This window comes from Thunnus thynnus, chromosome 7 (genome assembly GCF_963924715.1).
Source record: "Thunnus thynnus chromosome 7, fThuThy2.1, whole genome shotgun sequence".
In the NCBI taxonomy this organism is placed as follows: Eukaryota; Metazoa; Chordata; class Actinopteri; order Scombriformes; family Scombridae; genus Thunnus; species Thunnus thynnus.
Genome location: NC_089523.1, coordinates 7,750,880 through 7,762,158, shown reverse-complemented (window position 1 = coordinate 7,762,158; position 11,279 = coordinate 7,750,880). Strand labels below are relative to the sequence as shown.

Here is an 11,279-nt window from a genome sequence, read left to right as displayed (position 1 = left end):
AAACATGAATATATACAATGACAGACAGCAGCCATGTGAGTCTGTTTTTACTTTATTCTTCAAAGTAACACTTTTTAGGAAAATTATGTTGATTAATAGACTTTTATTAGTTCTACAGGACTGACACTACATCAAAAATGATCTTTATTACACGTAAAAACATTACAAAATTATTCTCTGTTCAACATCAACCAACACATTTCCATCCTTACTTACCTGAAATGCAAACACTATTGTGTGAAGCATTAAGTGAATAAGAGTTTTCTGTCTATTTGTGACAGTGGAGGTGAATCTGGAATTAATGAGCTGAGAGCAGAGTTAGTTTTGACTTAAACAATTACTTACAGTATGTGTATGTGATCCATGACATGGTAGAATGTTGTAAGATATCACCTATAAAAGATAAAAATAATGTAGGCTCATTAAGATTAAAAAATGGACTTGTTTGACTAGTCACAATGCCATACTTCTGTGACTGAGAAGGATAGTGTGATAGTGGATCCTCAGTTTGTTTGCAGACACAATTAGGATTTAGGCTGAGAGGCCTATATTGCTGACTCTCAGTGAGAGCAGCAAAAAGCCCCGCTAGTCTCCTTAAAGCTACTAGTTCAAGACCGTCCTAAGTTACATTGATAGGCCTCTTAACTTAATTCTTCTTTGCATCCACTTTTACCTTACGGGCCGGAGCACCTCATGTCCTTGTAGATAAAAACTGTGTGTGTGTAAAGGTACAAATCCTAGTATATGAAATCTTTTGGCCTACTTCAATCCCATGACAGTGTTGCACTGCAACATACAGTAAAGCCAATAATGGATGCATAACCATGAGTTAAAATACATTTACTTGGTACTTAGTATCTTTGCTTGCAGGTTTATCCACAGAAAGATGTTTTGCAAAAGTAAACTAGTCATTTTAATACAAAGCGAAATATTTGGAAAGAAGGTTGGTGCTCAAACTAGTGACTTGAAGCTTCATCTTCATCTTCATCCTCATGTCTGGCACTGCAGGTGTATGATAACCTGGGAGAACACAAAAAAGAGATCCTTTGTTAGGACCAAAAGACATCCACTTTGCATGAATACAGAAAGACATGGAAGATGCACCCAGAAATTAAAGAGCCAGACAGGTCAAACTCCAATCATCCAGTGTTGTCATCACAGCAAACAGTGCACCATGTCAGCATGCTGTCATGAAGTTGTATGTTCTGCATGTTGTCCATACTCTGCTAAATTATCCTTTTCCTTACTGGGTATGTCACTGGAGTACTTTTGTCGTAGTCGGAAAACCACAGGGGTTACTGATAACATTGACGATGGCTCAGTTCTACTCAAATGTCCCAGTAAACCACAACAGTGTACCAGGAACCTGAAACTGAAGCAGCTAAATTAAGTTTGACTACTTATTGTGCTTTTCCTACTGTGACATGTCAAAAGATCTCTCATGAAAAAGGCCTTTCCACACTCTTGACCTTGACCTTACTGTCAGGCTTCCTCAAACATCAGAGGAAAACAGATTTTAAAGATTTTAACATTGGTCAGATTATCTGATAATTTATTATAGAGTATCTGTAGTAGATCACTCTAAGAGTGGTGTTCCAATATACATAATTTTGCTGTGTAATACTGCCAACCATTTAGTAATAATATGCCAAAGATTCCCTGATTCCAGCCTCTCCAGTGTGAGGATTTGCTGCTTGTCTTAAGTAATAGTAAATTGAATATCTTTAGGTTTTGGAATATTGAACAGACAAAACAAGTTATTTTAAGAAGACACCTTGGACTTTAGGAAATTGTGGAGGCAATCTTTCCGCTATTTATAGACCAAACAATTGAGAATTAGTTGCAGCCTTTATGTGTTACTTTATCTCTTTTATCACAGTTTAACTTGTCTTACACACTGTCTGTTAAAACCCTTACTCTTCTTCTCTTTATCATACCTACTCTACTACCAGACCTGTATGCATTTCTAGGTTCTTTTGCACTTCTTTCCCTCCTCACAGCCCTCACCTTTATCTCCCCCATGGCTACGTTCTTCATCACCCCTCCATTGATACCACTTCTCCTTTACCACTCCTGTTATCCTTCCCACATCACAACCTCCATGCACCTCAGCTTTCCTCCTCCTCTTCCACTATTCTGCTCCTCTATCTGCTGTTGCCCCATCTGACCACCTGTTCCACCTGTTCACTACCTCCTTGCCAAAACTCCTTGTAGTACTGCACACAACATTTTCCTAACTCGCCCCCACCCCCTCCTTCCTTCCTCCTCCAATCTGAAATGTTGACCCTGTGGCTGGTGTCTCCTGGTACTGGGACTGCCTGCCGAGCTGAATGGGCCCAGAGCATCGGGTAGTCAGGCTGTATGTGTGTGTGTGTGTGTGTGTTGGGTCACGGCGTGGGGATTAGGTGTGTGTGAGTGATTGAGGGTGACAGCGGCCCTAGCATTAGGGGCCCTGTGGCAGATTTCGTAGGCCTGTTTTAGACACACTAAGCTGGATTTACCAGCAGCAGTGTGTCAGCAGTGATGCAGCCTGCCTGGACCTCCTACAGAACACACACACACACACACACACACACTCAAGTGCACACATGTAGACTCTTGTCACATCTGACCCTACCTATACTTGTTACAAGTCTGGCCATCCCTGTCTCTTAGTCTATTTCTTCTACTCATCCCTTACTGGTCAGAAACATCTACTTATCATAAAATCTTCCTATTCTCTTCAGTTTGTTTCAACCTTTTCACACTACTGTAAATATACTGAAGCACAATGGACTCTGTGGTGCATGTAGACCACTGTAGCATGCACAAAGTCTCACCACACACCCAACCCCAAAACAAACATTTGAGCCCTAATAGGCCCAGTCACAGTGGCACCTATGACCGCAAAACTTTGCACAGAAAACAACTCATTTATATGTTATCACTATAATCAACAGAAAGAAGTGTAACTTACTTTGGTGAAATTTGTCATTAATTTGCACCGTTGACTGATTGCAAAAGGTCTTAACATTGAAGGCCTTTGAAGAGTCCAAAATTGAGAGAGCTGTATGAAATACTTTATTGTCAAAGTAGGAAAGCTCTGTGATGTAGCGTGTAGTCAGTTATGACCATGGTCAAATAGATGGTGTGACTGTGTTCTTACTGTAAATGTTCTTTGCTTTTAGTTAGTGAGCTAGCAAGCTAACTAGATTCTCATACTGATATGCAAAAAACATTATTCTTTGCTTCTTTCTGGTGAGACTTTCGGCCGCTCAAAGGAGTGATTGACAAGACTCTGGAGGACAAACAATGGATACGACATATGCACAAGTGAAGGAAATGTTTAGTGTGATTTTAGGCTCCTGAAAATCCATCCAAACCTTCAAATCACATTTTCTACATCTTTAGCTTTTCTACAGCAGGGTTGCATGCTGCGTGTACTGCTGTATATGTGTGGTCACTTTTCTCACTGCAGGGGGTAAGTGAGGCCACCTTGGCCCAGCGTGTTTGCACACACATGCATCGATGCTCAATTGTGTGTTTCATGGCGTGTGTGCGCACCTTTGCGCGTGTGTGTGTGTGTGTGTGTGTGTGTGTGTGTGTGGAGCAGTGTGTGCGCGTGTGCTTGCTTCCAGATCTCTGTTACAGCCTGTCCATTGTGAAGGAGAGTGTTGAGCAAGATCCTGACCCACCGGTGGGTACTAATCAGACGCATTCCTCGGGATTAAACGGCCAATTAACAATAAGAGAACCATTGTAGCTCTGTCTCCTTGTGCGTCACACTTAAAGGGTTTTGTGTGTGTACGTGTTGCAGCAAGTGCGTGTGTGACTCTATTTGTGTGTGCGAGTACATGTGCGTTTGTGTGTGTAAAGTACTTTTTGTCATTTAAAAAAACACTGATTTTCTATCAGCATAGCTCAGGTTTTAAATGAACAAGCACGCTATAGCTTTGTGAAAAGAGATTAAACATGAATTGTGTGCAATGTAAAAGACTCATGCAGAGTTGAGAGTGAGAGATGGTGCACTATGGCTCCTGCATGCTAGATAGTGTCTGCAAATTACAAGATGTGTGTGTGTGTGTGTGTGTGTGTGTGTGTGTGTGTGTGTGTGTGTGTATGTTTGACACAGTGTTCTTAATGATGCATGTTAATCCTGGGTTTGTGGAGGCACCAGTGGTGGGTCCACCTGGCTTTATACATTTACATAGTGATGCAAACAATATAATGTACATTGTATTCTATTGTGTTCTATCCAATTGTGTATGCATTTGTGTGCTGCTTTGCTTGTTGTGTGTCTGCACAGAATGTGTGTGTGTGTGTGTGTCTGTGTGTGTGTGTGTGTGTGTGTGTGTGTGTGTGTGTGTGTGTGTGTGTGTGTGTGTGTGTGTGTGTAGGGTGGGTATATGCATCAGTGTGGCACGTGTCGGAGTGTGGCTGAGGATTAGTGAAGCTCAGGGCCTGTTGCTCCACTTCCATGATTACTACTGCTGTCTACTGCCATATGGGGTGGTGGGGGTGCAGGTTGGGGTTGGGTGGGGGGGTTGGTTGCAAGCTACTGTACCACGCTACACACACACACACACACACACACATGCACTTAAACTTACCCCACCCACCTCCACCCGCAACAATAATGTCCCCCTTCTCCACCACACCAGCACACCACCACACACATGCTCCCAGAACACATGCCCAGAGGGGTTTTACACACACACACACACACACACACACACACACACACACACAGTCCTTCATAAGGCAGTGCATATGAAACTACGCATGAATGCACATATGAGCTTTGTTTTATCAAGTTGAAGACTATGTGTGTGTGTGTCTGTGTGTGTGTGTGTGTGTTGAATGTTGGCCATAAAACCATCTGCCTAAATGAGGAATAACTTCTTTCTCTGCTGAGTGATGTATCATCTGATCTGTTCAATAAATTACATTATTTTAAAACAGAATTAATTATTAATATAATACACGAATACACAAACTGTTGTGAAGCACATAAGCTGAAATATATTTTAATTTGTTTTAATGAAACACAGTCATTTTAAAAAACAATGAATTTTAATGAATTACAATAACATGAATGTTGAGTTAATAAGAATCTCACATCACTAGAAAGAAAAATTGCTTAATTAATAATCCATATTTGTGTAAAACTGCTGCTCTACATAATGTGTGTGCAACTCAAAATGGCCATGAACCTGCTTTTTATTATAGTCAGTGGTTGCTTTTCATAGAAGTATTAATTGCAAAACACATTTCTGGTTTTCAGTTATGGAAATGAAACATTTTTAAGTGGTTTGATAATCGTCTGCGTATGCAAATGCAACTGAAATTACTCATCTTATTACAAGTGTATGAGTATGAGAACAGGTGTTAACTTGCTAAAACCCCAGACACTGGTCAAGGAGGGGGCTAAATGATGACAGTTAACACACACACACATGGGCGCGCACACTCTTACACATACACACACAGAATGTACAGACCCCACCTGCTGCTGTCTGCAGTGGATTAGAGATCTGTCTACCCTCAGAAGACAGCAGGACACACACATGTATGCCGCAGGGGGTCTGCAGTCTGGGAAATTGATCAAGATGCTGGACAGACATTATTTACAGATATACCATGATGACACTGACGCACACTTTTCTGTCACACACACACTGTCTGCAACCAGGACTATGCAGAGGCTGGAGGGTGAACACACACAACCAGCATAACGTTTACAGACACTGTGGCTTTATGACTAAAAATAGAGACTTTAAGTAAGATAAGTAAGGACAAATTTGTTTTTTCAACACATCTTTCAGGCCCCTCAGCCTTGGAAATAACTAATGATTACAGGCTATTCTTAAGATGATCACTAAAATAATTGTTCATCCCTCTGGCGACCCATAAAAGCTGCACACGCCTGCTGCAAACTTGAAGTTAAATCTTTACTTTGAGTTGATAAAAGTTAGAGAGTCACCACTTATGGATCTTAAAATGTGCAGAAAAAACATCTACGAAAAAGTTTGCACGATTGCGTTTTAGATTGGGGATTTGTTCCCTACATATAATTTAAGAAGGATGATTTTTCTCTGTGTGAACTTAAAATGGTTGATTTCTTATGTTGTCATCAAGGAGGATTAATTTTAGAACTATAAAAACACACAACAAAAAAAATATCATCAAAACTATGTAACTTTCCCCTCTGTAGGATGGTGGATCTTACAACACATTGAGTAATTTGTGCAAAACCTGGCAGTGCATCTCTCTCTGCAGATCAATGTTTTTTAGTTTCTGTGTATATTTAACATATATATTAATAGAAGTGATATATAACAATATTTAGTTGATGTGACATTGCACAGCTAATGTTTAACATTGGTGAATGACATTAAAATGTAATTAAGGCTTGAATGGTGGAGATAAGTGCCAGTAAACTAAACAGACAATCTAGTTTCTGTGTCTACAGAAGCAATAAATATAACTATATATAACCCTGTAGGTTATATACATGTATACTGTATGCTTATGTAGTTCATCATGATATAAGCGTCCACAGCCTGAGTTTATCTTTAGCCTAGACCCATGACAGACTGCTGTCAACCCAAATCCTACTAAATGGACACACACACGTGCTCTTGCACATATATTCCCTTTAGATAGACTAATGGCATGTAATGGTGCTCTAACAGCAGGTCCATTTAATGTAACCTGTGTGCAGAATGAGGCCTTCATTTCATATGGCCCATTGTTGGATGGAAGAGGAGTGCTGTGCAGAGAGACACATGGTCTGGCCCGGACTCACGCAGAGTAATCCTCACATCACTTTAATGAGGAGTTAACACACACTGACCTCAATATCACACATTGACACACACACACATGCCAGTATTTCCATATATATGTACACACAGGCAGCAGCAGTAATATAAAAAAATATGTTTTTAAATGACAGAATAAAACAAAATTCAATTGCAAAATGACAGCAGCTGAATATTTTATCTTAAAAAAAAATCTAAAACAGAAGCAACAGAACAGTGACAGCAAGACCCTCAGAAGACTCAGACTATAGGTCTGCCCCAACGCCCCTCCCATACCCCCCCTTCCCCATCTGCCTCTCTCTCTCTCTCTCTCTCTCTTCTTACACTTATTTCTGCCCTGTTTTATCATCATGCTCCTCTACTCTTCCTTCCTTCTACCCCACCCTGCCTGTAACTTTCCGCCCAGTTTCCACCAGTAAGAATTTCAACCTCCACCACCAGTGCCTCACAACAAACGCCACACGTCTTCCTCCTGGTCTATCTGTCTCTCAGCCCTCCATCACACACACACACACACACACACACACACACGCCACTGCGGCCCTCTCTATCAACGCCACTCCTTCCCCGTCCCATAATGCTCAATTACCTTATCAATAGTGATCGATCCAGCCACAGAACTGAAGGTCCTGCTCTCTGTCCCTGTGCAGCGAGCGCTAGGCTCTCTCCATCCACCCTTCCTCTGTCAATCTGGCCACAAACCCCTCTTTCCTCCCTTTATCCCGAGGTAAGATACTTACTTTTCAGATAAAGCATATTATGATAAATCGGCTGAACTCTGTGCGTGTGTGTGTGTGTGTGTGTGTATGTGTATATGTGAGTGTGTAACTGTCACACACACAAAACACTATAAGCACACAGTGTGCACATAGACATACAAAAAATACGCTGTGTGTATCGAACAACATGATGTCAGAGGTACTTAACAGCTGGAAAAGTGTGTGTGTGTGTTTTTGTGCAGGGTTTGTGTGTGTGTGTATGTTTTGGATCTTTTGGGACGTGATGGTTTTTGGTCTATGCCATGCCATAAATTGCTCAGTAATGGACATATGGATGTAAATGATTCGTAATCTTTCCTCTTTACATGTTTTCACTGTCACAAACATCACACACACACACACACACAAAGAACCTGCATCAGATACAGACAACAAAGGCTGATCTACCAGCATGAAAAGATGCTATAAAAATTGTTTTCATTGTTCTTAAATTTCTGTAAAACACAATAGAAAAAGAAAAAACAAGGCCCATTTCATTTTGTGAGAAGGCTGGAAATACTCAGGAGAATGATGACTGTGGAGGCCATGAGTCACTCAAATTTACTTTCAATTCTAAATTTAAATCCTTTTTCATTATTTGTTCTTTTGCAGTGGTTGGACAATTTATTAAAAGAAACAGATGAAACATCCAGTATCACACAGATATGCAGGCTTGCACTGATCACAAAGAGGGTTTTTTTTTCTTCCTTTTTTTACTGTAATTGTCTAGAATGAATGAGTTTGCTCTTGGCCTCTTAGTTCATTGCAGGATGCGTGGATACATGTTTGCTAATGAAATTGCATGAGAGAAATAACAGAGCATATGGGCAAATGTTCCCCAACAAAGTGGGATGGAAGTTAAGGTCAGCAAGGGGAATAAAAGAGTTTGGAGAAAATGAAAACTAAATGAAAATACAATGGCTGTGTTTGCCTTTGGGACGTGTATGCGTGCTTGTTTCAAAATGGGATGTTTATGAAATGCTGTGTGTGTGTCTGTGTGTGTCCGTGTGTGTGTAGGAGTATAGATTAGATGTACTAAGCCTCTTATGTGCTGGTTGTCCTTAATTTGCTTCAGCTCTGGGTCCTAGTGCGTCCAAACTACCAGCAGTCCTTCATCACAGAGTGATTTCAACACAAACAACCCAGACAACATCACATGTCATGCAACAATAAAATACATCGTCTTCATCTTAAAGAGCATTAATATATAGTACTTATCATGTAATCATGCGTATACCTATATTAAAAAGAAACAACAAGATTAGAAATTTCAAACTAAATTACCAAAAATTGAATAAACAAGACAACTAATTTGCTCTAATTTGCTTTATGAAAAAAAACAACCATATTTGCAGAGTTGCTGGTAATATTTTGATCATCTACTGCAGGTGATACAAACCACAGATGTTATGAGAAAATCTCTGTTTTATACCATCCCCATAGAAACTTACAGTGTGTGTGTGTTATGTGCTTATTGAACATGGAGTGTGACTACACTATTAATATAGGAATTTAGAGTGTAATTTACTATGATATTTGCACAGTGGGCCTATCCCAAAATCTATTATTAATCACTTTAATTACAAGTGATTGGGCAATTAGTCCTACTGAAAATCTACAGTGTCTTATTCTTATCCTACAATGTAACAACTGAGCAAGTGTAGCACGACACACATATTGAAATAAATGGAAATTGTTAACTGGCATAAACAAACACCATGAAGGCCTCATGTCTATCCAAAATTAATTTAGTGGAATTTTCCCATGCTATTTTAATTGATTGGTTATTGATTAAGCTAACTTGACTGATTACAGCTTGTCCCTATCATTATCTTATTGTGCCTCGTGTCTTCCACAGAAGCTAATGCTAACAACAAACAACTTAAAAGCCGTTTATTATAAAAGTTAAAAACACAGTTGATTAGTTGTAGTTTTTGATCCACTGAATTAAAATTGTATTAAACGGTCAATTACAATTGCAAATTTCATGAACATGTACGTTTAAATAGCCTGTAGAGGAAACATCTTCAACTCAACAGAAGAAGCGGGGAGCAGGAGCGTGAAGAGTGCGCGTGCACAACAGTGTTGCGCGCGCTCCGAGGCATATCTGAGGTCTCTTTCTATTCCCGCCGTTTTTTTTCTTTCTGTCACTCGGAGGTTTGCAGACATTATTGTCGCTGGACTCTGCTACCTGTCCTGCTGGCACTAGTTTAGCGCAACAACAACAACAACAACAACAAAACCGCAAAAGACAACAAACAAACAAAGCGTACCTGGATGTGAAGCAGGTGAGGCGTCCACTGGAGACAGAGTGTATCCAAACGTCTACAGCAACACACACACACACACACACACACAGGCCTCCTACACTGAAACAGCTACACACACTCACCTCAGCAGGTGAAGACATTTTATTTGAGATTCAGAAACGTTCAAACACGCCGGTAAAGTCTCTCTGTCGCTCTGTGTGTGTCTTTATATCTCCGCTTTGGCTTTACAGAGCTAGATAAACCCCTTATACAGTTTGGGCTGTAGCTACATGGGTCTATGTGTGTGTGTGTATGCGTGCGCGCGCGTGTGTGTGTGTGTGGATTTTAAACTATAAGAAATCCGATTCAATTAACAAGCGCAGAGAATCGGCTTTGGACACTGTGAAATTGTCTCGCCGCAGAGGATGGCACAGACCAAACCAGCCGAGAGAGAAGAGACTGAAAACACACGCTGTCTGACAAAAAACCTCGAGGCCTCTGAGATAATACTGTGCAGAAATAACAAGACGGCAAAACTAAATCACTCGCAGTTACACCTCTCCTCAACTGTCCTATAGAGCTGTAGCCTACGTTGCAAACGAGGCTATATTTATGGGCTAAAGCCTATAATAAACTATAGATAGCCTAACAAATATAACCTAATGTTCTTTCCTAAAATAAGTTCACCGCTTTTTTTACATTTTATTTTTGGTGTGTATTGGCTGACTTGTTGCCTGTTTCATTTCAGGTAGATTTTCAAAACGTAACATAAACGATTTGCCTCTAAATAACTTGTTAGCTACATAAGTTTGATATCAAATAGCGTATTAATGCATTATGAATGTAGGCTGTATCAAGAAATTACATAAATCAGCAGACGAGCAATATTTTATTATTGTTATGTTATGTTATGTTATGTTATGTTATGTTATGTTATGTTATTATTATTATTATTACTTTATTTGTATCACACCTTTCATACAAAAAATGCAGCTCAAAGTGCTTTACAACAAAACAAATTACACGCACCAAGTGCTTCAAAAAAGATAAAATGAACATAAAAACATGTAAATGTAAATAAGATGGAAAACGAAACCCACTTTATAATAACAATAAACATAAGATATATCTCCTATTATTATTAGGCTATTTATTATTATTATTATTATTATTATTGACCGGTGGATGAATGGATGAATGGGCCGGAGGGAGCATGTTGGGGATCAGAAGGGGATTTAATAGCAGAACAACGCGGTCTTTGTGCTGCTTTTAATCCGGCCTGTACGGCCTTCTCCGCCTCTCGGTTGCTCTACCTCTGCCTCCACACTCCGGCAGAGTCGCCCGATTATTGTAGGAGGCCAATTTTGAAAATGGCTCATAACAATAAGGACAATATGAAAAGAATAAGACGGTCATCAGGTTCATTTGGGTTCAATTTATCTCTTATTCACCGTCCTGTTTATGGTCGC

The 11,279-nt window shown here is 40.0% G+C and overlaps 1 long non-coding RNA gene across 2 annotated transcripts; it reads right to left on the bottom strand.

The window, feature by feature from the left end:
• Positions 1-34: 34 nt before the first annotated feature.
• LOC137186706 (uncharacterized) lies at positions 35-10,716 on the bottom strand. 2 transcript variants are annotated; one of them, XR_010929080.1, is made up of 2 exons: positions 9,835-10,716; positions 35-1,020 (listed from the first exon to the last, which is right to left on the bottom strand). It is a non-coding gene; the product is annotated as an uncharacterized lncRNA (long non-coding RNA). The 2 variants fall into 2 exon arrangements; XR_010929079.1 differs by lacking the exon at positions 9,835-10,716 and adding an exon at positions 7,393-7,487.
• Between the last annotated feature and the right edge of the window lie 563 nt (positions 10,717-11,279).